The following is a 27,613-nucleotide window of genomic DNA, read 5'->3' as shown; positions in this document are numbered from 1 at the left end:
TGCTGAAGCTTCTATGTCAGCACTTGCTGTTTCACCATCTACTTTTATGTTATAGAGATGGCCTCTTTCCTTACATTTCACAAATTAACCTCTGCTAGTTTCAAATTTTTCTTCTGCAGCTTCCTCACCTTTTTTAGCCTTTATGGAATTAAAGAGAGTTGGGTTCTTGCTCTGGATTAGGCTTTGGCTTATGGGAGTGTTGTGTTTAGTTTGAACTTCTATCCAGACCGCTAAACCTTTTTCCATATCAGTAATAAGGCTGTTTTGCTTTCTTTCCTTTTCTTTCTTTCCTTTTTTCTTTCTTTTTTTTTTTGAGACAGAGTCTTGCTCTGTGGCTCAGGCTGGAGTGCAGTGGCACAGTCTTGGCTCCCTGCCATCTCTGCCTCCCAGGTTCAAGTGATTCTCCTGCCACAGCCTCCTAAGTAGCTGGGACTACAGGTGTGCACCACCATGACTGGCTAATTTTTATATTTTTAGTAGAAATGGGATTTCACCATCTCTACTAAAAATATGGAGTTTCACCATGTTGTCTAGGCTGGTCTCAAACTCCTGACCTCAAGTGATCTCCCTGCCTTGGCCTCCCAAAGTGCTGGGATTACTGGTGTGAGCCACTGTGCCGAGCCTTTCTTTTCATTCTTGTGTCCACTTGAGTAACACTTTTAATTTCCTTCAAGAACTTGCCTTTTGAATTTACAATTTGCTATTGGGCAGAAGAGGCCTAGCTTTGGCCTATCTTAGCTTTTGACTTGCCTTCCTCAATAAGCTGAATCATTTCCAGCTTTTGATTTAAAATGAGAGACATAGAACTCTTCCTTTCACTTGAATACTTAGGGGCCACTATAGGGTTATTAATTGGCCTACCTTCAATAGTGTTGCATCTCAGGGATTGGGAAGTCTAGAAGAGAGGGAGAAAAATGAGGAACAACTGATCAGTGGAACAGTCAGAACACAAAACATATATCGATTAAGTTAGCTGTCTTCTATGGGTGTGGTTTTTGGCACCCCAAAACAATTACACTATAAGAGCAAAGATCAGTGATCACAGATCACAGTAACATATATAATAATAATAATAATGAAAAAGTTTAAAAGGTTGTGAGAATAATCAAAATGTGATACAGAGAAATAAAATGAGAACATGCTGTTGGAAAAATGGCTCTGATAGACTTGCTCAATGCAGGGTTACCACAAACCTTGAATTAGTAAAAAAACACAGTATCTGAAAAGTGCAGTGAAACAAGGTATGCCTGTATATAAATGTGTGTACACAAAGATACACACACCCCACTTTTCTGTACCTTGGACTTTCTCTAACAATATACCTTAGACATTGTTGTGTTTATTTTATTTTATTTTATTTTATTTTATTTTAGTGACAGGGTCTCACTCAGTCACCCAGGCTGGAGTGCAATGGTGTGATCATAGCTCATCTCAAATTCCTAGGTTCAAGCGATCCTCTTGACTCAGCCTCCGGAGTAGCTAGGACTACAGGCATGTGTCACTATGCCCACTAACTAAAAAAATTTTTTTGTGTGGAGACAGGGTCCTGATATGGTGCTCAGACTAGTCTCAAACTCCTGGCCTCAAGGGATCCTCCCACCTCAGCCTCCCAAAGTGCTGGGATTACAGGCATGAGCCACTGCATCCAGCCTGTTTTTTTAAGCTATCTAAACAGCTTCATTTTATTGATGTGCCATAGTTCGTAATCACCTCAAGATGGTTAAGTTTTTCTGATCTCTTGCTATAAAAATGGTGTTGTAATGACTGTTGTTGAATCTACATCACTTTGCACATGAATTGAATTTTTTGTTTTTTTTTGGACCAAGTTTTACTCTGTTGCACAGCTGGAGTGCAGTGGTACGATCTCGGCTCACTGCAACCTCTGCTTCTTGGGTTCAAGCAGTTCTCATGCTGCGGCTCATTTTTGTGTTTTTAGTAGAGACGGGGTTTCGCCGTGTTGTCCTGCCTGGTCTCAAACTCCTGGGCTCAAGCAATCCACCCACCTCCACCTCCCAAAGTGCTGGGATTACAGGCATGAGCCACTGCTCCAGGCTGAATTGAATATTTGGTCAACAATTTAGTGACATGGAAGAATCACATTTGAGATTCTGTTCAAGCTTTATGTTTTGCTGAGATACCGGAAGCTATGAAATTCTCACTGTATACGCTTTTTTCATATTTTGCATATTGCCTGACTCATACAACTGATTGTTTAGATCCTAATATAGCTTTGACAGATACAAACATGTTGAACATCCCCAGCATCTTTCTCCTTATCTAGTTTTTTTGATGAGGACACACTATGAAGTTCAGCTTAAAATCAGTGAAATAAAGGAGAGGAGAAATCACAAAGCCCCATGACTCCATGACTCCAGGGTGCTTCCTACTGAGTGGACCTTCTGGAACACAGCAACCACATGTGGTTTTCAAAGTGTTACTTTTCAGATTTAAGAAAATAGAAACACTTTGGGAGGCCAAGACGGGCGGATCACGAGGTCAGGAGATCGAGACCATCCTGGATAACACGGTGAAACCCTGTCTCTACTAAAAAATACAAAAAACAAGCCGGGCGTGGTGGCGGGTGCCTGTAGTCCCAGCTACTCGGGAGGCTGAAGCAGGAGAATGGCCTGAACCTGGAAAGTGGAGCTTGCAGTGAGGTGAGATCCGGCCACTGCACTCCAGCCTGGGCGACAGAGCGAGACTCCGTCTCAAAAAAAAAAAAAGAGAGAAAGAAAGAAAGAAAATAGAAACACATGAAAACAATTACACAGGGGGAAAAAAAATTAAGAAAATTTGGAAGTATTTTTAGGATAACATAATGCAGCAAAAACACAAGTTTAGAAACATCTTTGAAATTCAAACTAGAATTCTTAGGTTATTTTTGAGTAGCTGAAGACAGTTGAGAAGAAACAAACATGTAAGACACCAACAAATCCCATAATTCTGTCATTGTGTGGTAACGGATAGGGGTGTGTGTGTGTGTGTGTGTGTGTGTGTGTGTGTGTGTGTGTTGGGTTTAAGAATACAGTGTTCAAGAAAAAATGTCAGGCCAACCATGTATAAACAAATCTCTCCAAGTTCCAAAAATTCCCTGGTGGAATATCTTATATCATCTCAGAATTTCAAAGTCCCTGAAAATAAACTAATTCGCTGAAGCCTGACCTAAGAGGTTACTCTCTAGGCCAAGTGTTTCAAATGCCCATTGCAAAGTGATAGCAATGGATGTCTGAAGGCCATTTCTGCACTCGTCAGGGTATTCATCCCTTGGTAGTCTCTTGAAAAATGCAATCTTAGAAAAGGAAGCCTCACCTTTGAAGGTTACTTACTGATCTCTTTCTCCAGGCTTCGTCCATGCAGAAGAAAAAAATCAGATGCACTTCTGGGTTTCACCTGGAAGAAAAACTCACTGAAGCTGTACCTGCTCTCCTGCCTCTCAGATGAATGAATGTGGCCCTATGGGCTCAGTCTACCCTGCTACCTTGGATCTTAATCATGAGCCATAGTGACATACTAGGAGCAGCCCCCAAGCTCCTAGATTGCAAGGCATATAGTTCCCCAGTTTGAGGTGAGGCTGGGCACCTGTCTGCAGGTGAGCACACATCCGTTGTGACTCACCTCCTGATGTTCCTGGACTGGGACCCTTTCTCTGGGTAGAGCCAAATATGCAATGCCTGCCTTCTTCCTGCTCCCTTATCACTCACCTCCTCCCCTCACTTAATTTTGCTCTGACCTCTAACTCCATATCTCTTCAGTCGGACACACTGGACCAGATGCCAACTTTGGAAACAAACAGATTTAGTTCAAATCTGGCTCTACCACTGAACCAGCGTGTGAACTTGTTGCCTAGAAGAGTTAGCTCCTGCCTCACCTCCCAACACCCTAATCCTAAAGAACTCCATGTTACTGCAAAACAGATCTTAACCTTACACGTGCACATAAAGCCAGTCCAAAATTATATTTAAGACGCTCCAATACAGACTATCTACTGGAGAGGGCATAGGAATTAGGCTATTGTGGGACAAAGACGGGAAGTATACTTTTGTTGCATATCTTTTTAAATTTTAAGTATTTGAATCATTTGAATATATTATCCACACAACAAAAGTTTAAGAAGAGAAATGAGGCTAGGCTCGGTCGCTTAGGCCTGTAATCCCAGCACTTTGGGAGGCCAAGGCGGGCGGATCATGAGGTCAGGAGATCGAGACATGGTGAAACCCCGTTTCTACTAAAAATACAAAAAATTAGCCGGGCGTGGTGGCGGGCACCTGTAGTCCCAGCTACTCCAGAGGCTGAGGCAGGAGAATGGCGTGAACCCGGGAGGCGGAGCTTACAGTGAGCTGAGATCGCGCCACTGCACTCCAGCCTGGGAGACAGAGCGAGACTCCGTGTCAAAAAAAAAAAAAAAAAAAGAGAGAGAAATGAATACAAATACATCTTAGAAAATTTTTAGGCAAATCAAATGACTTTCCCGTAGATAAAATATAATAGATTTATTTTATTTAATATAGAGTTTGACAAATGCATTTACTGAAATAGCCACAAATATGAAATCTAATGAATTGTATTATACCTGAATTAGAATCTAAGGTAATGAACAAAAATTGTATTATTTCAATTCTCTTTCCTTATTCCATCGAATGTGTGATAAAAATGTCTTGAGTAAAATGCTAACGTTTATAGAGCAGTTAACAGTTTACAAAGTCTTTCATGCACTCTAATTATGATCTTCCACTCACAGAAGCAGCCAGGGCAGGCATGATTATTTCACTTCCCAGCTGAGGAAATAAATTCCCATTTGTTCAAGGTCACAGAGCAGAAAAGCGGCAGAACTGGAATCCAGTTCTCCTGGCTCTGAATGATGCCGCAATATTTCCCCTAATTTCAGGCAGAATTCATACATTAATTGTTTAAATTTAGCTTAAGAGACTGGAAAAAGAAAAGTAAAATTTAAATAACTATCCTATTGACATCACCACTGTACTCAAACATACTGTGTTTTACACCTCACTGGTTCAATTTCTCTATTCTGAGACTGCCAGTGTATTGTTCAGGAACACCTGACACCATCTCAGATCACAAAGTGGACATATTTATGGTGCATCCCTACTTTGAATGGAGTCAAGAGTAGAGTTGGAAACAGATGGTCTAGGTGAGAAATGAAAATCAAGGCCGGGTGCAGTGGCTCAAGCCTGTAATCCTAGCACTTCGGGAGGCTGAGGTGGGTGGATCATGAGGTCAGGAGATCGAGACCATCCTGGCTAACATGGTGAAACCCCGTCTCTACTAGAAATACAAAAAATTAGCTGGGCATGGTGGCACACACCTGTAGTCCCAGCTACTTGGGGGGCTGAGGCAGGAGAATCACTTGAACTCGAGAGGCGGACGTTGCAGTGAGCCGAGGCTGCACCATCATACTCCAGCCTGGGCAACAGAGTGAGACTTGGTCTCAAAAAAAAAAAAAAAAAAAAGGCTTCTTTTACCCTGAAGAGCATGATGAACTAATACTGATACTATGCGATGACAAGATATGCTATGTTGCACATTGGAAAAAGAGTATTTTTACATATTTAGTTTATTTAAGGGAAAATGGTAAATTTAATTATGTGTGCACCATGATATGAAAAAATGTGAAAAAGGAGAATTTTACTGTTTTGTTTTTCCCCCCACTCCCACAAGCAATTCTCTTTTTAGCAGTAACTAAAGAAAGCTAAACATTTATTTTTATCTTTTAACTTCCATTTTTGTCTCGTCATCATCTTTTGGTTGCATGTAACTGTTTTTGTTTTTGTTTTTTTTAATCAGAAAATTTAGGGCAATCTAACTGCAAGGCTTAAGTGTGCGCATGCACGCATGGGCTTTGGAATCAGAAGGCCTGGGTCGTGCCCGGATACTTAATACCTGTTAAGACTTTGGGCAAGTAACTCAGACATTCTAAAGATGACTTCCTACCTTAGAATGATGCGATGTGACAATCAAGCTAAAAAACGTAGGTAAGTAAAAACGTAGTTCTTGGAACATGACATTCATTTGCTCATGTATTCACTCATTTGTTCATACATTCATTTGATGAATAGTTACTGGCACCTATTTCATGCAGGCCCCGAACCAGGTCCTGGAGATACAGCAGGGAACAAAACAGAACAACTCAGGCCCAGAGAGTTTATATTCTCTGAAAGGAGACGAACAATAATATGTAAGGTAAAATTTTAGGGTGGCAATTAGTCTATTGAAAAAGTAATAGGTATAGGGGACAGAGTGCTAGGGGTGCAGTTTTAATTTGATTGAACAAGGCTATGCTAAGAAAGAATGGGTTTAATTCAAGTTAGTTGTTAAAATTATTTTAATTGTTGCTGAGCACAGTGGCTCCCGCCTGTAATCCCAGCACTTCAGGAGGCTGAGGCGGGTGGATCACTTGAGGCCAGGAGTTCGAGACCAGCCTGGAAAACATAGTGAAACCTCATCTCTACTAAAAATGCAAAAAAATTAACCGGATATGGTGGTGCATGCCTATAATCCCAGCTACTTGGGAAGCTGAGGCAGGAGAATCCGTTGAACCTGGGAGGCGGAGAATGCTGTGAACTGAGATCATGGGACTGCACTCCAGCCTGGGTGACAGAGGGATACTCTGTCTCAAGAAAAAATTATTACAATAGCAATACATTCTCCATTCATATATCATATCTACATGTCTTTGTGAGTAAACTAATGACTGTGATATAATTATAAGAGCAAGCACAGAAGATCATTAAACACACATGCACAATGGCCACGCTCACCTTTCCTCTCTGAAAAGAATTTAACGTCCTAGAATTGTTCTGTGGCTCCCTATCATTGAACACTTAGTTTACATAAAATTTTATAGCAGATCTTGTATAAAAGTTATAATAATATTATGGTGAAAACTAGCCTGAATTTACCAAGCAAATGAAGAAGATAGATCTAACTCTCCAAAATAAATGTTTTTTGTAGTGTGGAGTGTCCATTTTGCAGTTCCTTGACTTGGCAAAGTTACTTGCTCCTGGTCTGAAGCTTCCTTTGAAGCAGTTATTACATCTGGAGAAAACAGGGCCCTGTACCTGGGGTCAGGACATAAGGAAAGGTATTTTATTACTCTTCAGAAAATAGAATCTTTATTCAGATTCCTTTTATTTTCTTGGCCCCACTAGTTCTTCCCTTTATTTCTTATCTTTTAATTTTTTTTCTTTCTACCTTTTCCTTTCTTCTTTACTTTCTTCTCTCAGATTCCTCCTCTTCTTCCTCTCTTCCTTCCTTGTTTTTGTTAGCTCTCTTCTCAGTGCAAGCTATGTAAAGAATAGGAAGCATTTTACCATCAAGTGAGAGCATTTCAGACTAAACAGAATGAGAATCTTCATAATCGATAGGCTCCCTTCACTCTGGAGAGCTTGAATCATCTGAAAGCTTCGCCCAAATCTCCAGTAAGAGGAGTGGTGCCGTGCACCAGCTGTGTGTCTCCAAGAACTCAACCTCGCTGAATCTCAGTTTCCTCAACAACCCACAATTACACATTCTGGTGGAAGCTTGTTTTATCCATTAGAAATAATAGATGAAAGTGCTTGGCCCTTTGGCATTGCAATGCGGCAACTACTGAGTGATGTCAATGCATGACATTTGAAAGGATGGCGATGGATTCATTACGTGTTTCAAAAAATATTAATAAGTTATTTTTAAAAAGTGCTTGGCATTCTGTAGGTACTAAAAAATATGAGTGATTGTTTCCTCACTCGGAGGTGTTCTCTGCAGTTTTCTCTTCCAGCCCAATCCTTCCTTTCTGTCCTCTCGGGTGTGTCTGTGCTTCTTCTCAGTCTAATACAAGCTTTTCCTCAGTTTCTTTGGGTTACCCAAGCAGCAGGTCCTTTCTTTCTGATTCTAAAGACCTTTGCCTAGGTCTGTGCATGCATGAGCTGATCCTGTCTTTCTCAGTTAGTTGTTGGCAATGCCAGGGCAGGAACCGGGGCTCCTTGACTATGGTTGTGGGGATTTTCCTTCGTGACACCATATGGCCTCTGAGAGCTGGCATATGATTTTCATTTAATTGAAATTCTCATAGAAGATCATCAACAATACCATTAGCAGGAACCAGCTTTTTAAATAGTCAGAATAATCCTTGTCCGTTTTTGGAGATGTCTTGCTCCTAGAGCAGCTGTGAGTGTGTGAACTCATCAGTGATGTGGACACTGCCCAAGTAGTAATCAGCAAAGAAATCTTATAAAATTACCAACAGATTACTGCTTCAGCCTGCCAGCACTTTCAATGCCAGCCAGCCTGTTTTTGTTTTTTCTTTGTTTGTTTTCCATTGCAATAGGTTTCAATTTAGAGTAAGTCTTTGTGGACTATGAATGAAAATAGAGTTTCACACTCAATTGATAAGCTTTGACAAATGAAAAAACACATACATGGTATATTTGGAAGAATAAACAGGAACGTAGAAAACTAGGGATTCATCTCCCCCTTTCCTTTACCTTAATAATATGAGACAAATATAATAAAACTCTGTCATACCCCCGTCATAATGCTGTACATGTAAGGAATGCCAAAGAAGTATATGATATTTCTTGCCCTTCAAGGATAAATGTCAGAAATTGTATCACAATGACCATGGTACAAATAATTCACCAGGACAGAAAAGAAAAAGAGGTTAAAAGTTTCCATTTGCATATATTTTGATGCACTTTGAAGTCCAAAGGATACAAGTTACATAACATATAAGTTAGATGCATTTCTAAACATCTTAGTGCTACCTCTGCTTGCTGTTGCTCACATTCTCAATTTTCCCCAGTGCCTCCTTCAGCTGTCCCTCAATGACTTCTCTAAGTTACATTTTATAGATTCTTCAAAGAATCCTTGCTTCTGTGAGGTTACCTAAACCAAGATCCCATAAACCTAAAGCAATGAGACAGGAACCACTGAGAGCACTGCAGGTGGCAGAGCAATTCTCAAATCACCAGAAGTTGATGCCACCAAATGGCTCCAGGCCTGAGCTTCTTCCACGTGCTTCTACCTGCTTTCTACCTCAAGGGAACTGTTCATTTTTTAAAAAAAAACAGATTTACTATTACTATCCAAACAGCTATGCACGATTTTTTCTACTCTATTTTATGTCCTTCCTCTGGATGCATTTTGAAATTCTGTTTTGAAAGCATTTAGATATTTAGAGAGCATAAATTTTTTTAAGATTTAAATCACTTTTGTCTTCACTACTGATTTTTTTTTCTTTTATTTTTAATTGATGCATAGTAGTTGTACATACTTATGGGGTACTATGTGATATTTTGACACGTCTACACACTGTGTAGTGATCAAATCAGGGTCATTAGCAAATTCATCACCTCAAAACTTAATTTCTTTGTGTTGGGAACATTCAAAATCCACTCTTGTAGCTTTCGAATATAAATTATTCAAAAAAATGGAAAGTAAATTTCTGTTAATTGTAACCATTCTATAGTGCCATAGAACACAAGGATTTATTCCTCCTATCTAGCAGTAGCTTAGCATTTGCTAATCAACCTCTGACTAGCTCCCTACCGCTCCAACCCCAACATACACCTTCCTCAGCCTCTAGGAGACACTATTCTACTCTCTACTTCTATGAGGTCAACTTTTTTGCCTTCCATAAATGAGTGAGAACATGCAGTATTTGTCTTTCTATGCCTGGATGATTTCACTTAACATAATATCCTCCAAGGTTCTCATTTTAACCAAACGACATGTCCTGGTATAGAATGTGAATTTAGATTTAGCAGGCAACTTTTATTTCAACACCGTGGAGTTTGGAAAGCACCCAAGAAGCCAACAATAAACCAAACCTTTTAAGAAGCCTGGGGCAAGTGCATTTAAGTCCATTTTCCCATCTATCACCAGGGCACTGGGCGAGGCCACACAGGCTCTGTCCTGCACAACTTCAAGGAACATGCAAAGAGGCAGCCTGTGTATAACATGACGAAGGATGGACAAGTTAACTGATTTTCAAAGTCCCTCTGAACTGAAATTTAATCGTTCTGACAATGGATACTCCAGCATTTCTCTATATCTTCTTCACATTTGTTTTTCTTTTTAAAACGTCATTTTTTAACATATATTGTTTTAATAACTGTTCTGAATTAAATTTAGTTTAGAAATAATTTTCAGTTTGTGTGCTACTTTATGTAATGAAATGAAATAGTAACTATTTAAAATGTTAATGAGTTTTAAAACATTATAAATCCCATGAAAATCAAAATCTAGTAACTCATCTGTCAGGCCATAGGCACAGTGATTTAAATTGAGATCTCTAACAAATGTAAATGGATTATTAGATATCAAATATTTTACTTTCCATTGTAATTTAAATTGAATATGGGCAAGGCTTAAACATCACCATAAACACTATTTGCTCTAGAGTGAACTTCCTTATAAGAATTACTGGTCTTGCAACTCAACCAAGGGAACTTAGTTACTGAATTGCTAACAGGAGACCCTGGGTGAAGTGATTCTCCCTGTTAAGTGGCTCTAATAGTGGTAGAATCCAGCTCTTTTGTTTTAGACAGTAGTATATTTATGTCAAATCACTATACTTCATATCCAAAAAAGATACAGGGAAGCTTCCAAGTTTACTAATGCCATCTTGACTGACACTGAGTAGGTGTTCCTTTCTTTGCAACTTCCAGCTCAATAGTATCTTACAGTGCAGTGTGCCAGGAAGTCTACAAACATGAAGCTAAGCCTTTCCTGCTATAAATTAAACCTGTTTCCTCCTTGGTACAAACCAAATGCTTAATTATCTCTCTCCTCTTTCACAGTCCCTTCATGCAGGCCAAGACTCTTTGATCTTCCTATTTTTTTCCACCTCTAGAAATGGGCATTATTTTAAAACTTCCACCAGTTTTATGGTTCATCTGGAGTCTACACCAACTTAAAAACTGGGCAGAGTATTCACTTTGATGTCTGAGTGCTTACTATGTGTCAAGATTAATGTTCACAATATCATGTGATACATGTATTATTACCCCATGAATCCTCACAGCAACCTGAAGAGGTAGTTCTGTTATCCTCCTTTTACAGATGAGGAACTTGAGGCAGAGAGAGGCTAGGTAAATTGCCGAAGGTCACATTGCACAAATTCCCCAAAGCAGAATGCGTGCCCATAACCACTGCTCTGCACTCCTTGTCTGTTACATTAAGCTTGCTGGTTTGGTTGCCCAATTCCTAAACACTGATGACCAACATATACTAAATTGCCTCTAGAACATTCTTCTGGTAAGTAGTATCATTGGAAGTCTAAAATCAGGCTTACCCATGGAACACATTCAAGTAAACTAAGAAATTATGCTCTAGGCCTGGCACAGCACCTCACGCCTGTAATCCCAACAATTTGGAAGGCTGAGGCGGGAAGATCACTTGTGCCTAGGTGTTTGAGATCACTTGGGGAATATAGCAACACCTCATCTGTATCAGAAAAAGAAAAAAAAAAGAAAATAAAGCCAGGCATGGTGGTGTGCAAGTAATCCCAGTTACTTGGCAGGCTGAGGTGGTAGGACTGCTTGAGCCTGGGAGGTCGAGGCTGCAGTTATCCATGATCATGCCACTGCACTCCAAACTGGGTGACAGAGCAAGCAGAGACTCTGTCACAAAAAAAGAAGAAAGAAAGAAAGAAAGAAAGAAAGAAAGAAAGAAAGAAAGAAAGAAAGAGAAAAGAAGTTATGCTCTAAACATGTCTCCTCATCCAGTACAGTCTCCTCTTAGACCACTCCCACTTAGTTTTGTGGATTTCGTTTTTCAAATGATGATTTTGATATTCAACCCCTTTTTCATCTTGAAAAGATGGTATATATACACCATGGAATACTATATAGCCATTAAAAAGAAGGAGATCATATCCTTTTGCAGGGACGTGGATGGAGCCAAAGGCCATTCATAGCAAACTACTACAGGAACAGAAAACCAAATACCACATATTCTCACTTATAAGTGGGAGATAAATGATGAGAACACGTGGACACATAGAGTGGAATAAGACACACTGGGGCCTTTCAAAGGGTGGAGAGTGGGAGGAGGAAGAGGATCAGGAAAAATAACTAATGGGTGCTAGGCTTAATACCTGGGTGATGAAATAATCTCAACAACAAACTCCCAAGATACAAGTTTACCTATGTAACAAAGCTGCACTTGTACCCCTGAAGTTAAAAGTTAAAAAAAAAATGAAAAAAAAAGAAAACATTGAATTTTACTTTAACTATCAGATATTGTCTTGCAGCATTTAAAAACGTACTAAAGCAGCCAAGCCAAGTGGGAGATAAAAATAATAAAGGTAAAAAATTAATACACTAAAAATATGGAGATTATACAGTAAACTATAAAAAATTTTGAGGCCGGGCGCGGTGGCTCAAGCCTGTAATCCCAGCACTTTGGGAGGCTGAGACGGGCGGATCACGAGGTCAGGAGATCGAGACCATCCTGGCTAACAAGGTGAAACCCCATCTCTACTAAAACATACAAAAAACTAGCCGGGCGAGGTGGTGGGCGTCTGTAGTCCCAGCTACTCGGGAGGCTGAGGCAGGAGAATGGCGTGAACCCGGGAGGCGGAGCTTGCAGTGAGCCGAGATCCGGCCACTGTACTCCAGCCTGGGCGACAGAGCGAGACTCCGTCTCAAAAAAAAAAAAAAAAAAAAAAAAAAAAATTTCGACTAGCATTGGTAGTTGAAAAGTAAAATAACAATCAATACAGTGAGAAATATAAAAATAATATATTCTTCTGAATTGTTCATAAGATAGATGAAAAAGACTTCCTTAGGAACAATTTTCTACACGTTATACTCACTTCAGCCACTGCACGGTATAAATGTGTGTTTTCAGATAATTGGGGCAAACCTAATAACTTTGAGAAAATAGAAATCAAAACAAACTGAAATCCTAGTTTGAAGGCTGAGACTATAATTTCAGTAAGTCTAAATTTAGTGCTTAATCCACTAAGGAGTGTCCTTGGCAGTGAAATTGAGATACAGTACATACCAGTGGCCTCTTCGTGTCGCTGGTGAGCTTTCCTTGGCTCCCTTCTACCAATCTCTTCAACCAGCTTCCACTCCAGTGCTATTGGTGTGCTTGCAAAGGCAAGAACTAAAGAGAACAGGTTTTTTTTTTTTTTTTTTTTAATTTTAAATCACAGCTAATCTTTTCCCAAGACAAACAGTATTCAGTGTGAAGAGAAAGCTCCTGGTTAATTTATATTGCTTAGAAAACTGAAACAGATAAAGGAATCTCCTTTAAAAATCACCACCAGACTGTAATATAATCAGGAACTGGGTAAATTCAACAATAGAAGGAAGTCAAATAGACTGACCTTTCCCAAGTTGTTTTAAAACTGACATGTGAGTGGAAGTTACTGGTGTGGTTTTGTTGCCGCTTCTTGTTTTCCTAAGGAATTTGGAATCTGAGCAGGGAGTCGCCTGCTCTTTAAGAGTAGAACAAGAAGGAATACACTCATCCTTCTGGGGGACAAAAAAAAAGTTATTCTAGCTGGGATGCACCTCCCCAAAAGAGATAGATAAAATCACCAACCAAGAATTTAAACAAGAAGTATTATTTATCTCTTACTATTGACCCGTACTGTCCTAAATATTGCTAGTGATGAAGGGAACAATTGTGCAAAAGGAGTATTGAAACACGTGGAGTTCATAAATGGTCTCTTCTGTCAAGACGTTGACAGTCTAACTCAAAATTGTTGTATTTTAAGCATGTTTGGAACTATTTAATTTTTTGCATCATTGTTGCTTGTCATTCTAAAAGTTACAGCTATGTCTACAGAAACTGTGGTTCCTGAGTTTTCTGACACAGAACCAATATATTGTTATATGTTACATATTATTTTGTCTTTTCATATAAATACATTAACAAATTATCAAAATGTAGTGGCTATTGCTAAGCCATCTGCTTTAATTTGGGTTTATGAAATGTGATCACTAGAACTATGCCCCAAGTTTTTAAGGGTGCTTATCCAATTTATATTTTTCAGTCAAAAAGTAATGTCTCCAAATAAAACAGCATCAGTCATTCCAATCTACGTTGTATCTTCACCCAGAATTGTTTCATGTTTGAAATCTTCAACTTCAAACCAATAATCAAATTATCTTCTATTCATCTAACTTGACTACCTTCTCTCCCATTACCATCTCTGAGTCTGCATGGGTGCTGCTGAGTTTCCATTGTCACCTGTTTCTTTTGGGTTCCTGTGCAGGACTGCGTGGTCAATGGCTTTTAACATCTCTCACATCAGTGTCCCTTCACATTCCTTCATCCTCCTCCCACACTTGCGCTGTTCATCCTCAACCCTGTGTCACTTCATGATCTGTTTCCTTTGTAACTGAGTGGGCAGAAAAATATCTCATCACTGTGTTGATGACAGTGTGGCAAATTCATGTATTTTTTGACCTGACTAGTCTACTTGTTCTTACTTTTAAAATTCATTTCCTACCTATGGAAATGCTGTTAACCTTTTTCATTCTCTTCAAGTTTTCCTCTTTATTCTCAAAAAATCATATTTAGGAGATAACCTTTCCTCTTCTTTCACATAAAAAATAGAAGCTGGGTGCAATGGCTCATGCCTGTAATTTCAGCACTTTGGGAGGCCGAGGCAGGTGGATCACCTGAGGTCAGGAGTTCAAGACCAGCCTGGCCCACATGGTGAAATCCCATCTCTACTAAAATTATAAAAATTAGCCAGGTCTGGTGGTGCACACCTGTAGTTCCAGTTACTCGGGAGGCTGAGGCAGGAGAATTGCTTGAACCCAGGAGGCAGAGGTTGTAGTGAGCTGAGATCATACCACTGTACTCCAGCCTGGGCGACACGGCGACACTCTCTCTCAAAGAAAAAAAAAAAAAGAAAAAAAGAAAACCATCAGGTTTGACTCTTCTCAGTCTTCTTACTGCAACTTGTCAATATTTATAGGTCATCATTTCACTCTTCAAGACCTAGCTCAAAAGCCATCCCTTTGTTGTGGCCACCCTGGATCATTCTCTTCCAGTTCCGGTGTCAGTCTTTATCAGTCACATTGTGAATATAATCACTACCAAAATGACAGATATTTTAGGAATATATTTCAAATTCCCTGCTCCCTACCAAATATCTGTTAATTTTTAGTTCAGGAAATGTAGCCTATGATACTTGTTATAATTTTTAGAGTTTAACTTTTAAAATAAGGTAATACATTCATATTATTCAAACTTCACCAGGCACAAAGATAAATTAGTGAGCATTCTTACATTCTTGGGTTTAACTACACAATTTCTTGTGTATTTTCTAAAGATATTCATGTAATATGTAAGTAATTAATCTTGCGTTTTCCCCTGTACCCATACTTTTTGCATACATACATAGTATATTATAGTATGCATGTATCATTATACTGTACTGATGTACACCCATTACTTAACAATAGGTACTAGAAATTATTCCAAATCAATACATAAAGTATTACTTCTTTCTATTTTATAGATGCATAGTATAGATTAGAGACTGTCACAAATTCCTGGCCACTTCTCTATTTAAGAGGTAGAGTCCACTTTTCTCCCCTTGTATCTGGGCTGGCTCTGAAACTTATTTTTCTCTATAGAATGAGATAGCAGTGATGTTGTATAATTTCTGAGATCTACAGCTTTTGAGATCTTAAGATATCTACAACTTTATGTCCTGAGAAAACTCCCTGTTGGAAGCTAGCCACCAAGCTGAAAGAAGCCCAAGCCATGAAGAGAGGTCACATGGAAGAAAGCTAATGCTAAAACCCTCCAGTTCGACAGTCCATGCTGATTTCCCATCCAACAACCAGCACCAACTAAAATGCATGTGAGGGAGCCATCTTGGATATTCCAGCTGATTTAACTCTCCAGATGACCCTGTGATGACCCTAGAGGACATCACACAGAACAGAATTTCTCAACTAAGCACAGTCACCCATGGAATTGTGGGAGAAAATAAATAATCATTATTGTTTTAAGCCACTATGTTTTGGGTGTTTTGTGACTATCAATAGATAACCAAAACACACAGTAATCCATCATGTGGGTATACGCTGTTTTATTTAACCCAACCTCTACTGATGGACATTCAGGTTGTTTCTCTTCTTTCGCTATTATAAACAACGTTGCAATTAATAATTATGTAAATATGTCACTTTTCATGTGTGACTGTATCTGTGGGATGAGTTCCTAAAATTAGAATTTCTAAATATAAGAGAATATGCACTTACAGGTTTGATAGATATTACAAAATTGTTATCTGGGAGATTTCACTACCCTACACTTCCAGCAATAATATATGAAGTTACAAGTCTCCTACACCTTGACTAATACTATGTCATTAAACTTTCTGATTTTTGCTAATCTAATTGGTAGAAAATGGTATAATTTTAATTTGCATTTCCATTTTTAAAATAACATTGATCATATTTTAATATATTTAACAGCCATTTGTATTTTTGCTAAATAGTCCATGTTCTTTGCTCAGGCTCTACTGGGATGTTGGTTTTTATTTTTTATTTTTATTTATTTATTTATTTATTTTTTTTTTGAGAAGGAGTCTCGCTCTGTCACCCAGGCTGGAGTGCAGTGGCCAGATCTCAGCTCACTGCAAACTCCGCCTCCTGGGTTTACGCCATTCTCCTGCCTCAGCCTCCCGAGTAGCTGGGACTACAGGCGCCCGACACCTCGCCCGGCTAGTTTTTTTGTATTTTTTTAGTAGAGACGGGGTTTCACCGTGTTAGCCAGGATGGTCTCGATCTCCTGACCTCGTGATCCGCCCGCCTCGGCCTCCCAAAGTGCTGGGATTACAGGCTTGAGCCACCGCGCCCGGCCGGATGTTGGTTTTTTAAAAAATTGATTTATAAAAACTCATTAGGGAATTTAATCATTTATTTATAGGAGTGGCAAACATTTTTTCTCAGTTTGTCATTTTTCTTTTGGCTTTACTTAGAGTAATTTTTACCATGCATAACTTTTTACTTCTATGTTGTCAAATTTATCAAAACTTTAACTACTCTGCTAGGAATTCTGCCTTGGATTCTTCTAACACTTTTTTTCACATTTAAATTTTATTGTATTTTTTAACATTTAAATTTTCTCTGAGACATGAGTTTCCTTTTTTAGGCCATTTTCTGTTATATTTAATTATGTTTCAAATCTTGCCTATTGCCTGTGTGCTTCTCAAGGGCAGGAAACCTGTCTTTTTCATGGCTGTATCCTGAAAACCTAGCACAATGGATCATATATAAAACACTCTCAGTAAGTATTGATACCATATGAAATAAACTTTAGGCCTGCACTGGGTTCCATAGATAAAGCCACTCTTTCTGACATCATCTGAGAGGAATTTGTTGACCATGAACAAAGAAGCTGCATTTTGAACAAGCATGTTTGAAACTCTAGAACTTAAAGCTCAGCAGTATAGAAATATCTTTGAGTCTCCTTTTCTCCAGATATATTTACTATCTACCATGTGTGACTTCTCTTTCTTCTGATGCTAATTAATTAATACCCCACATTCCAAACCCTTATTTACCACCCGCACATGCAGACTTCTATTAGAAGTCCGGAATGTTGATGGTTGGGTAGGTATTTTAACCTAGCTTAACCTCTATCACAATAATTAATTTTAATTGCTTTTCACCTTGGTTACATGATCCCCCAACTCCATGGAAATGATATAACCTTATAAAAAATAAAAAAAATTAAAAACCTTAACATGAGCTTCTTAAAAAAACAGACGTGAGATTTGACTTGAGCATTCAGTAACCAAAGGTATAAGATATTCAAAACAAAGGAAATGTGGTGCTTTCACTGCTTGTTTTTAGTGCTGCCACTGCTCTCCCAAGGAATGTCGCTGCCTTAAACTCTGTTCCGTGGCAGATACTTCCTGCCCCTATACATCACCTTCAGATGTACTAAATGATCAAAATCTTTACCATCTGGCCACTCCTCTAGCTCTAGTATTCCAAATGACTTATATTTTTAATGGTTCTTTGTGATCTCCCTGATATAGAAATACATGTATGCAGGCATATGTGCACTCAAAAAGAGTCTGTCTTCCTTCTTTGCATTCCTGTGTGCTTTAGCCAGAAGAGATGTTTTAGGATGGTGGTACAGTGAGAAATTTATGAAACAAGGGCCACTGGGACACTGAGATGACTATTTGTGGTTAAGCGGAATCCAAAAGGATGATACGGGGTGTCTCTTTCTTTACAAGTAGTAGCCACTGCCATTGAACAAATATTTAAATAATACAAACAATTGTTAATAATTATTTAGCTTCTCTTCAATGAGTCACGTACCCCCTTTTCATGTATAAAAACTGTACTTATACTTTGTGTTTCCCTTGTGTTTCTCAAAAGATCACAATAAAAACATTCTCTTGAAAAGTTTACTTAATTTCACTGACTTAGAAAAAAAAAATTTTTACTGCATTTTATGCTAGATTCACACATTTCACATGGTGGTTGAACATATAAGGAAAGATATATTTTTACCGTGGCTTGATGACATTTCTTCAATATGCTATCCTCACAGCAGATTATATTTATTCAGAAAATTTGAAGTCATCTATTTGAAATTACCTCTAGTAGTTTGTTAAAATATAAAAGATCCATTTATAGACTTTTAAAAGATGGAATTTTTATAAAGGTACAGTTTGTTTGTTTTTTAGACGGAGTCTCGTTCTGTCGCCAGGCTGGAGTGCAATGGCACGATCTCGGCTCACTGCAATCTCCACCTCCTGGGTTCAAACGATTCTCCCGCTTCAGCCTCCTGAGTAACTCGGATTACAGGTGGGCACCACCACGCACAGCTAATTTTTGTAGAGACGGGAGTTCATCGTGTTGGCTAGGATGGTCTTGATCTCCTCACCTAGTGATCCACATGCCTCAGCCTCCCAAAGTGTTGGGATTACAGGCATGAGCCACCGTGCCCGGCCAAAGGTACAGTTATTATATGTCAATTATACAATAGATTCCCAATAGGGTAAGATCCTAGGGGAATAACATCACTAGAATCTGATGTGTCCATCTCAAATAGTTTTTTACTGAATTGATTAAATCTCAATAATGTTTTGGAATCTTGATAAAAACTCATGGCTAAAGTATACCATTAACGTGACAATATTCTATAATAAATAAGCAATGGTATTTACCATATTACCTTTACCATGTGTATTTATATCCAAAACACACTAATTTATACCATATCAGGGCATAGCAACTCCAGCTGGTTTGAAGAACATTACTTGATAAACAGCAATGAAGGCAGAAGAGTTGATGGAAATTCTGGTATTACTACCACCTCCTTCCCCTACTACTGCCCTTGTAAAACACTGAAATACTCTGTTCATGTGACCAAACTGAACTCTTCTTTCACTCAGGAATTTAGAGTATCCAACATGTATTGTGGTGCTTTAAAAACAGTCAAAATTCTTTGACATCATCTCAAGAGGTGGTGTCAATGTTCTTCTTTCCCAGAATCTGGGTGGGCTCAGTGACTGCTTTGACCAATAAAGCATAGCGGAAGTGAAGCTGTGCCAGTGTCTAGGGCTCAGACTGTAAGAGATTGGCAGCTTTCACTTCCTGTCTCTTGGAAGTCTCTTGAAACTTTGGACCTGGGGGAAGCCAGCTGCAGAGTGAGAAGTCTGACTATCCTGAGATCACTGTGAGTATAGAGAATTCCTGCTAGGTCTCCTGTGTTTCAGCCATCCCAGCCCAGGCACCACAACACATTATCAAAGGACTGTCTTGGACCTTCTCATCCCAGCAAATATCCAATGGAGAAGAAGGAAGACCCCAGACATATGATCCCACTCTAGCCATCCCAGGAGCCCTCCGCTATCCAAACAACTACAGCTGTGGCCACAAACATTGTGTATCAGGGACAAACTCTCTCTGCTTATGGCTACTCTAATCCTTGACCTACAGAATCATGAACTTTGTGGGTCCGGTCATGATCTTGATTTTGGCAATGGCTTCCCAGGTGTGTGTATGCTTATCAAACTGTGCACTTTAAAATGTGCAGTTTATTATATGTCAATTATATACAAAGCTGCTCAAAAATTTTTAAAAAATTGTTTTTTTATACCACTGAGTTTTCAGATGGTTTGTAATATGACAATAGATAACCTGAACATGCACTTACTATGTTTTAATGTTTATTTCTTCCTGATATTTATTAAAATAAAAATATTATTAAAATACAAACTTGGCATATAAAACTTTACTAGGTACATTAAGTACTTTTTTTTACAATATTCAATTTGTTTTTACTAAATGTCTACAATCTAAACTATAGGTTATATAGTCTAGATTCTAATCTAATCTATAGATTATATAGTCTAGATTATAATGTATAGATACATAATAAGTTATATTATTAGATATAATATGCCAAATTAAATGAATTGGCTTTAAAAAAATCACATTATGGATTATTACTGATAACATTCGTATTAGTATTGTTTTTTACTCAAGTGAATTTCCTACCAGAACAGATTCAAGTCCTGTGTACATTCACTCTTAAGTTTCTAGATCCAAGTCCATTCCCTAGAACATATTAGGTATTCAATAAGTGTTTGGTAAAAAATACATGAAATATGGAATAGAATTGAAACCTTTTCTTTTGTTTTAATATTTTTATCTAGTGTATCTTAGTTTAAATGTATTGCAAATGATTTCAGGACACCAGTATCTACCTGAGCTAGATTGCTTTCAAGTTTTAGTTTAATATTCAACCAAAAATGCACATTATAAAACAATGTACCTTATATTACAAAAAGTTTGCATGTGACGGAGCCAGATCCCTTTGAGTCCAGCACCTGAGTGTCTAATCACTAATTCATTCTCGTGACCCCATCAGGAAATAACATGACCAGAAGTCTAACTGACAGGAATGAGACCTACAGAAGAACAAAAAAGAAGGAAAAGTTACTAATGTTTATTCTGTCCATTTTCTTCTTTACTGTAGGTCAGATGTACGTGATGGTTACCATTGTAACTACATTCTATGAAAGACTAATCAGTGGGAAAAAAAAATTAAAGACACACAAAAAACTTTAGAGAATCAACTTCTGGTCAAAAAAGTCCTCCTTTAGCCAACTCTAAACCTCATTCAACCATTATTCTCTATACTCTTAGAAAGCATTCAGAAGATATAATATTTTTTAAGGACTTCAAACAGCAAATGGCAGAATTGACAAAAATTGAAAATAGAGGAAAATTTTGTTTTGTTTAAAGAATTCTAATTTTAATAATGGGAAGCATGCATTCATGTTTATGCCTAATTGATCTATATATGCTATATATATATATTTCTTGTAAATGTACTTTTGCTAATGAAATAGGAATTCAGGACAATAAGAAGGTCGAGAAGAAGCATGCTTTATGAATAATTGGTTTCAATGATCATATTCTTGATCTAAACAATAAAAAATCAAAACTCTGCATTTTCTTAATAAATATGTTTTTCTCTGTGTTTTAAGTCTCAAGAAGTTATGGTAGAAATGCTTCGCAGAAAATATTTTTCAAGTCAGGCATGGTGGCTCAGGCCTGTAATCCCAGCACTTTGGGAGACTGAGGCGGGCAGATCACTTGAGGTCAGGAGTTCAAGACCTGCTTGCCAATATGGTGAAAACTTGTCTAGACAAAAAAAAAAAAAAAAAAAAAAAATTAGCCCGGCATGGTGGTGCACACCTGTAATCCCAGCTACTTGGGAGCTGAGGCACGAGAATTGCTTGAACCTAGGAATTGCTTGAACACCTGTAATCCCAGCTACTTGGGAGGCTGAGGCACGAGAATTGCTTGAACCCAATTGCTTGAATTAAAAAAAAAAAAAAAATTTTTTTAGAGTTTGCATTGGGCTAAGATGGCACCACTGCACTACAGCCTGAGTGACAGAGCAAGCAAGATTCTGTCTCAAGGGGGAAAAAAATGTTCATACGATGATACTACAGCTAGAATGCTAGAATTCTTTTTCACTAATAGTTATATTAAGTCCTTTTCTGTTCACTAAGCATTACTAAGCATGAAAAAAGTATTTGTGCCATGGTAAGAATGTTGAAAAATGTACAATTTCTCAGGAGATATGAATAACAACTTTCACTATGGTTTGGAAAATAAACTAGTATCGGTATATTTTTTGTTTGTTTTAAATAAACTCATCACTGGAGTTGTAATAAATTTTGCTTCTAGACCATGTGAAAATTTTAAATTAGAAGCTATGCAGCAACTAATTTTTAAATTAACATAAAAATTCTCATTTTAAATGTTCTGAAAACTTTTTAAACATATGCAGTTGCTATAATTTAATACATTCCTCTGTCTTTTACTGTCATTTAATACATTTCTCTGTGTTTTTTGTATCTCTTGTATTTCCTGGCAGTAACTCATGCTTTCAAAATATCAGGAAGCAAATGAGAAAAGGAAAAGAAGACATTCATTGTATATTGTAAGCCAAATAATGAACTAGCTAGATAGTGCCTCAGAGACTGGAGGAAAATGACATTGTTAACATAATTGTTTTTCCAGTTAATAATTAGTATTGTATAATCTGACCTTAATCTATAGGCATCTTTTTCATTATATTCTCACCAGAAGTCCTTAATTCTATTCAAATGTTATCTATTTTAGATTATCTATTGCCTCATCCAATGCTTCCCAGTTTCTCAAATACACTAAAATAAGTAGCTCTAGTTGGTGTTTATTTAGAAAGAAATGTTACCCCATGGTCACTTAAATCCAACATCCCCAAAAGTTCTTTTTTTATATAAAGCTGTCAAGTAATCCTGCCAAAGGACACTCTGGGCTCCAGAGTGAGTATAATTTTTCCTTAAAAATTGCCAATTTCTTGACCTACATTCTATGACAAAAGTTTTAATATTTTATATTAAATTTGTCAATAATATGCCTATTGATCAACATGTCCTATTTAGTGTACTGCTTCACCAAGTGCCAACATATATGTCTCCAGTGACTGCTGATCACTGAGTCTCCTCATGTTAGTAAATTTCTAAACATTTTTCTTAGTACATGGGGTAATGTGTTATGTTGATAAATGTTTCATGACGCTTAAATGTAGCTACATTGCAGTAATTCGAAGGTAAGAAAAAGTTACCATGACTCCCATTTCTTTGAAATTGTGTACAATGAAAGGCTTTTCAGCATGATACCCCAACTAAAATTTAGGGGTGTGACAGCACTTATAAGTAAATCCATTTTGTTTGAGTAAATATGGAGTTTCATTTACCTTTTAGCAAAATCCCAAGTAGCATCTCCATAAATTTAAACTGATTTTACTTATTGAGTTCTATTATTAACTTTAAAAGACAATCTACTTTGGGTCATTTTGAGCATCACATATTGCTTACATAAAATAAGTTTAAATCTGAGTCCATAATGATGCTAAGCAAACAAATACAGGCATTGGTCGCTGTATGGAGTCTGTTTTCATGCTGTTGATAAAGACATACCCAAGACTGGGCAATCTACAAAAGAAAGGTTTAATTGGACTTATAGTTCCATGTGGCTGGGGAAGCCTCACAGTCATAGTGGAAGGCGAAAGGCACATCTCACATGATAGCAGACAAGAGAAAAGAGCTTGTGCAGGGGAACTCCTTTTGTAAAACCATCAGATCTCATGAGACTTATCCACTATCATGAGAACAGCATGGGAAAGACCTTCCCCCATGATTCAATTACCTGCCACCAGTCCCTCACATAATACATGGGAATTGGGTGGGGACACAGCCAAACCATATCAGTCACCTTTGAAGAATACTAGAGAATGTATAATTATTCTGAAAATTAGTAAATAAAGGGAAAGAAGCAAACATTTTTTCTGTCTTTCCATAAAAAAAAATGTACTTTGAACAACCAAATGGGTGATAATGAAAGTCTGTCTTTATAAAAGTAACTGAAGAGCCCAGGCGTGGTGGCTCATGCCTGTAATCCCAGCACTTTGGGAGGCTGAGGTGGGCAGATCACTTGAGCCCAGAAGTTTGAGATCAGCCTGTGCAACATACCTAGATCCTGTCTTTAAAAAGAAAGAAAACATTTAAAACAGTAACTGAGCATCAGCTATTGTGGGCACACTGCCTACGGGTAGCCCTGCTCCACAAGAAGCAGTTAAAAAAAAAAAAAGTAACTGAGCAGATAAGTGAGAAAGGAATGATAATTACAATAACAAGATGTGGCAATCCTGATTTAATTAATGAATCTAAGCAAAAAGCAATGGCTTTGAATAGAATACAGAAAAGAAACAACTAAACATTATGTGCCTCCTGGTAGAAATATACACCATTAGCTATGATTTCATCTTTTGAACCTGAATCTGATCAAGCCTCTAGATCTATTCATCAATTTACAGAAAACACAAGGGACAAAGAAAAGACAAAGGAACATACTAAACTACAGCATGAGGTACAATCAGCAAAATTCATACCATGGAAACTATAGAACAAATAATTTCGTTTTTTGCAGAAATAAATTGCAAGGGAAAAATAAAGACATGGATAAAGACTCTTCAGAGATATGCTTACCAGATGCAATTCATGGATGTGTATTAGCGTTCTCCAGAGAAACAGAACCAAGAGGATATATATGGGTATATAAGAGGCAATTTATCATGGGAGCCAGCTCACATGATTATGGAGAGTGAAAAGTTCCACAACATCCCATCTGCAAGCTGTAGAACCAAGGAAGCCAATGTTGTAATTCAGTCTGAGTCTGAAAGCCAGAGAAACTGGGGGCATTGGTGTAGTCTTGGAGTCGGAAAGCTCAAGAACTTGTTGCTCTGATTTCCAAAGGCAGGAGAAGATGGATGTCCCAGTGCCAAGAGGGAGAGAATTCGCCCTTCTTCCCCTTTTCTTTTATTGGGACCCTTAACAGACTGGATGATGCCTGTCCATATTGATGAGAGTTGGTTCTTCTCCACTCGGTTTACTGCTTCAAATGCTAGTCTCTTCTGAAAATTCTCTCACAGACCCACCCAGAAATGCTTTACTACTATCTGGCTATCCCTTAACCCAGTCAAGTTGACACATAAAATTAACCATCACAGAATGTTATTTGGATTCAGATTTAAATCAACAAAGTGTGAAAACATCATAAGATTATTGGAGACATTTGTGCATTGACTGGATATTCAGTGACAAGGAATTTTTCATGTTTGAAGGTGTGCTAATGGTATTGTGGGTTTTGTTGAGTCTATATATTCTAAAAATACTTCCTAAAATAGTTACAGAAGAAAACATGTCTAATATGAAATTTGCTTCCAAATTATCCAAGAGTGTGGGGTTGGGGAGTGAGTGGAGGTATAGACAAGTCAATCTTGGCCATGGGTTCATGCTCAAATTTCTTATTCTAAGGACACCAATCAGATTAGATCATGGCCCACTCTAATGGCCTGATTTTAACTTAATCACCTTTAAAGTTCTCTTTCCAAATACAGTCATATTCTGAGATACTGGGGGGTTAAGGTATTAGTGAGAATTTGTGGGGACATAATTCAGTTCACAACAAGTCCATTCAGAATCTTGCCATATTTATTTGTAATATCAATGCTATATAAACTGCTTAAAATGGTTACCTTCAATATTGGCTCAAAAGCTGAACTGTGTAAGCTGCTGGCATTAATCACCATGCTATACTTTGCAAAGCCCATAGCCCAACAATCCTAACCACTCCTTCACTTTCAGACTAATTCTATAGATCTATTTTCTCCAATATGGCAGTCACACATCAAGTAGTAAACGCGTGAAATGTGGCTGATCCAAACTGAGATGTGTTGTAAGTATACATTACACTGGATTTCCAAGACTTAGCAAGAAAAAAAGAAAGTAAAATATCTCATTACTAGTTTTTGTATTGATTACATGTTGAAATGATAGTTTGGATATACTAAATTAGATTATTAATTTCAGCTGCTCCTTCTTAAAAAATATGGCTAGTAAATAACTTTAAAATTATGTGCTCACATTATATTTCTATTGGATGGAACTTTTCAAAAATATAGGTATCTGTCATTTGACCTAAGATTTGCTTCAAAGACTTTCTTAGCCTTCCAATGTATAACTCTCTCCAATAATCCCTTTCCTTTTTGCATCACACATTTAATAACCTAGGTGCAGAATTCTAGTGCTATGTGCAGTTCTTAATTCACATTTCAAACCTAAAAAACATGTGCCTACTTCTTAGGTAGACAATATGTAATGCTAACTTAACAAATGACACTGCAATTTGTTATATTTATTGAAATCCTAAGTGATGGATAGTTCTGTTGCCATTAACCATTTCCAAGGAAAAAGAGAAGCTATAATAATATGAATTGACAAAGATACTCTCATTTTTCCTTTACCAGTGGTACTAGATATTCTCAGACTGGCGCAGTGGCTCACATCTGTAATCCCAACACTTTGGGAGGCCAGTGTGGGAGGATCACTTGAGTCCAGGAGTTCAAGACCCCATTTCTACAAAAAAATTAAAAAAAAAAAAATAGCTGGGTATGGTGGCACATACCTGTAATTCCAGCTACTCTGGAGGCTGAGGTGGGAGGATCACTTGAGTCTCAGAGGTCGAGGCTGCAGTGAGCCATGATTGCACCACTGCACTCCAGCCTGAGTGATAGAGTGAGACTTTATTTCAAAACTAAATAAATAATTTAAAAAAGATACTCTCATATTTCATTTACAAACACTAGAAAAAGTCTTATGCTCCAATTTTATCAAAACACTAGAACTGGGCTTATACATATTTCTAGAAATTTTTGCAATACTTACATATTTGCAGCTGCTAACTTTTATGACAAAGATAATATTTCATTTTGCTTAAAAGTTGATGCTGAGAGGAGGAATTGTAGTTAGGAGTATTTCAGCATCAGTAATTTTTTATTTTCAGGAACATAAAATATGATTAACATCCACTGCTTGTATTTCTTGGCAGGTTCAGTTGTATCTTACCCAGATTTTCATTTTAGTACAATTAATCCATATAGGTTTAATTAGGTAGATTTAAATGATCATCAAATGAGTATACTTATTTGGCAGCACAACAGTGGCTCAAAACCTACAGGATTAAAAACTTTGCAGTTTGGCTTATCATCTATATCCCTGAATGATAGTTTCCACAATCATCAAAGTAATCTTTAAGAATTGCTAAGAAACCAAATAATGAAAACATCAGTTTTTAAAATAATTTTAAGGCATTGAAATAGGAAAAAAATAGCTTTTTGGAGAGTCAAGTTTTTATCAAGACTCCTTGTAATTAGATCTCTTTTTCATATCCTTAATTTTGATTGTCTCCTGTAAAAGTATTAAGTAAGGTCAACATAGAACCTCAAAATAATTATTTTTATAGTTGAAGTATCCTTCCAAACATTTCTTCAAGCAGTACTTTTGTACTTTTTTTTGTGGAGTTTGAAACCATTTTAGGGTGACGGGATTTCCTGTTTGGAGGACTGAGCTGGAGGAAAAAGGGGAGAGGGAGAGTACCCTGTTACAGAGAAAGCAAAATACTGTAGAAGTGGATTGCTGAGTATCTTGTTCCTTGAATGCACTTCAACACTGCACATTAGTAAGCATTAGAAAGAATCAATGCAAACATTA

The 27,613-nt window shown here is 37.6% G+C and overlaps 1 long non-coding RNA gene across 1 annotated transcript; it reads left to right on the top strand.

Annotated features, from left to right (window-relative positions):
* Positions 1-19,639: 19,639 nt before the first annotated feature.
* Positions 19,640-25,133, top strand: LOC115897002. The gene is made up of 3 exons (XR_004056968.1): positions 19,640-19,995; positions 22,396-22,461; positions 22,786-25,133. It is a non-coding gene; the product is annotated as an uncharacterized LOC115897002 (long non-coding RNA).
* The last annotated feature ends 2,480 nt before the right edge of the window (positions 25,134-27,613 follow it).

This window comes from Rhinopithecus roxellana, chromosome 4 (genome assembly GCF_007565055.1).
Source record: "Rhinopithecus roxellana isolate Shanxi Qingling chromosome 4, ASM756505v1, whole genome shotgun sequence".
Taxonomy (NCBI): Eukaryota; Metazoa; Chordata; class Mammalia; order Primates; family Cercopithecidae; genus Rhinopithecus; species Rhinopithecus roxellana.
Note: the sequence above shows the minus strand (reverse complement) of the source record. Positions and strands in the feature narration are given on the sequence as shown.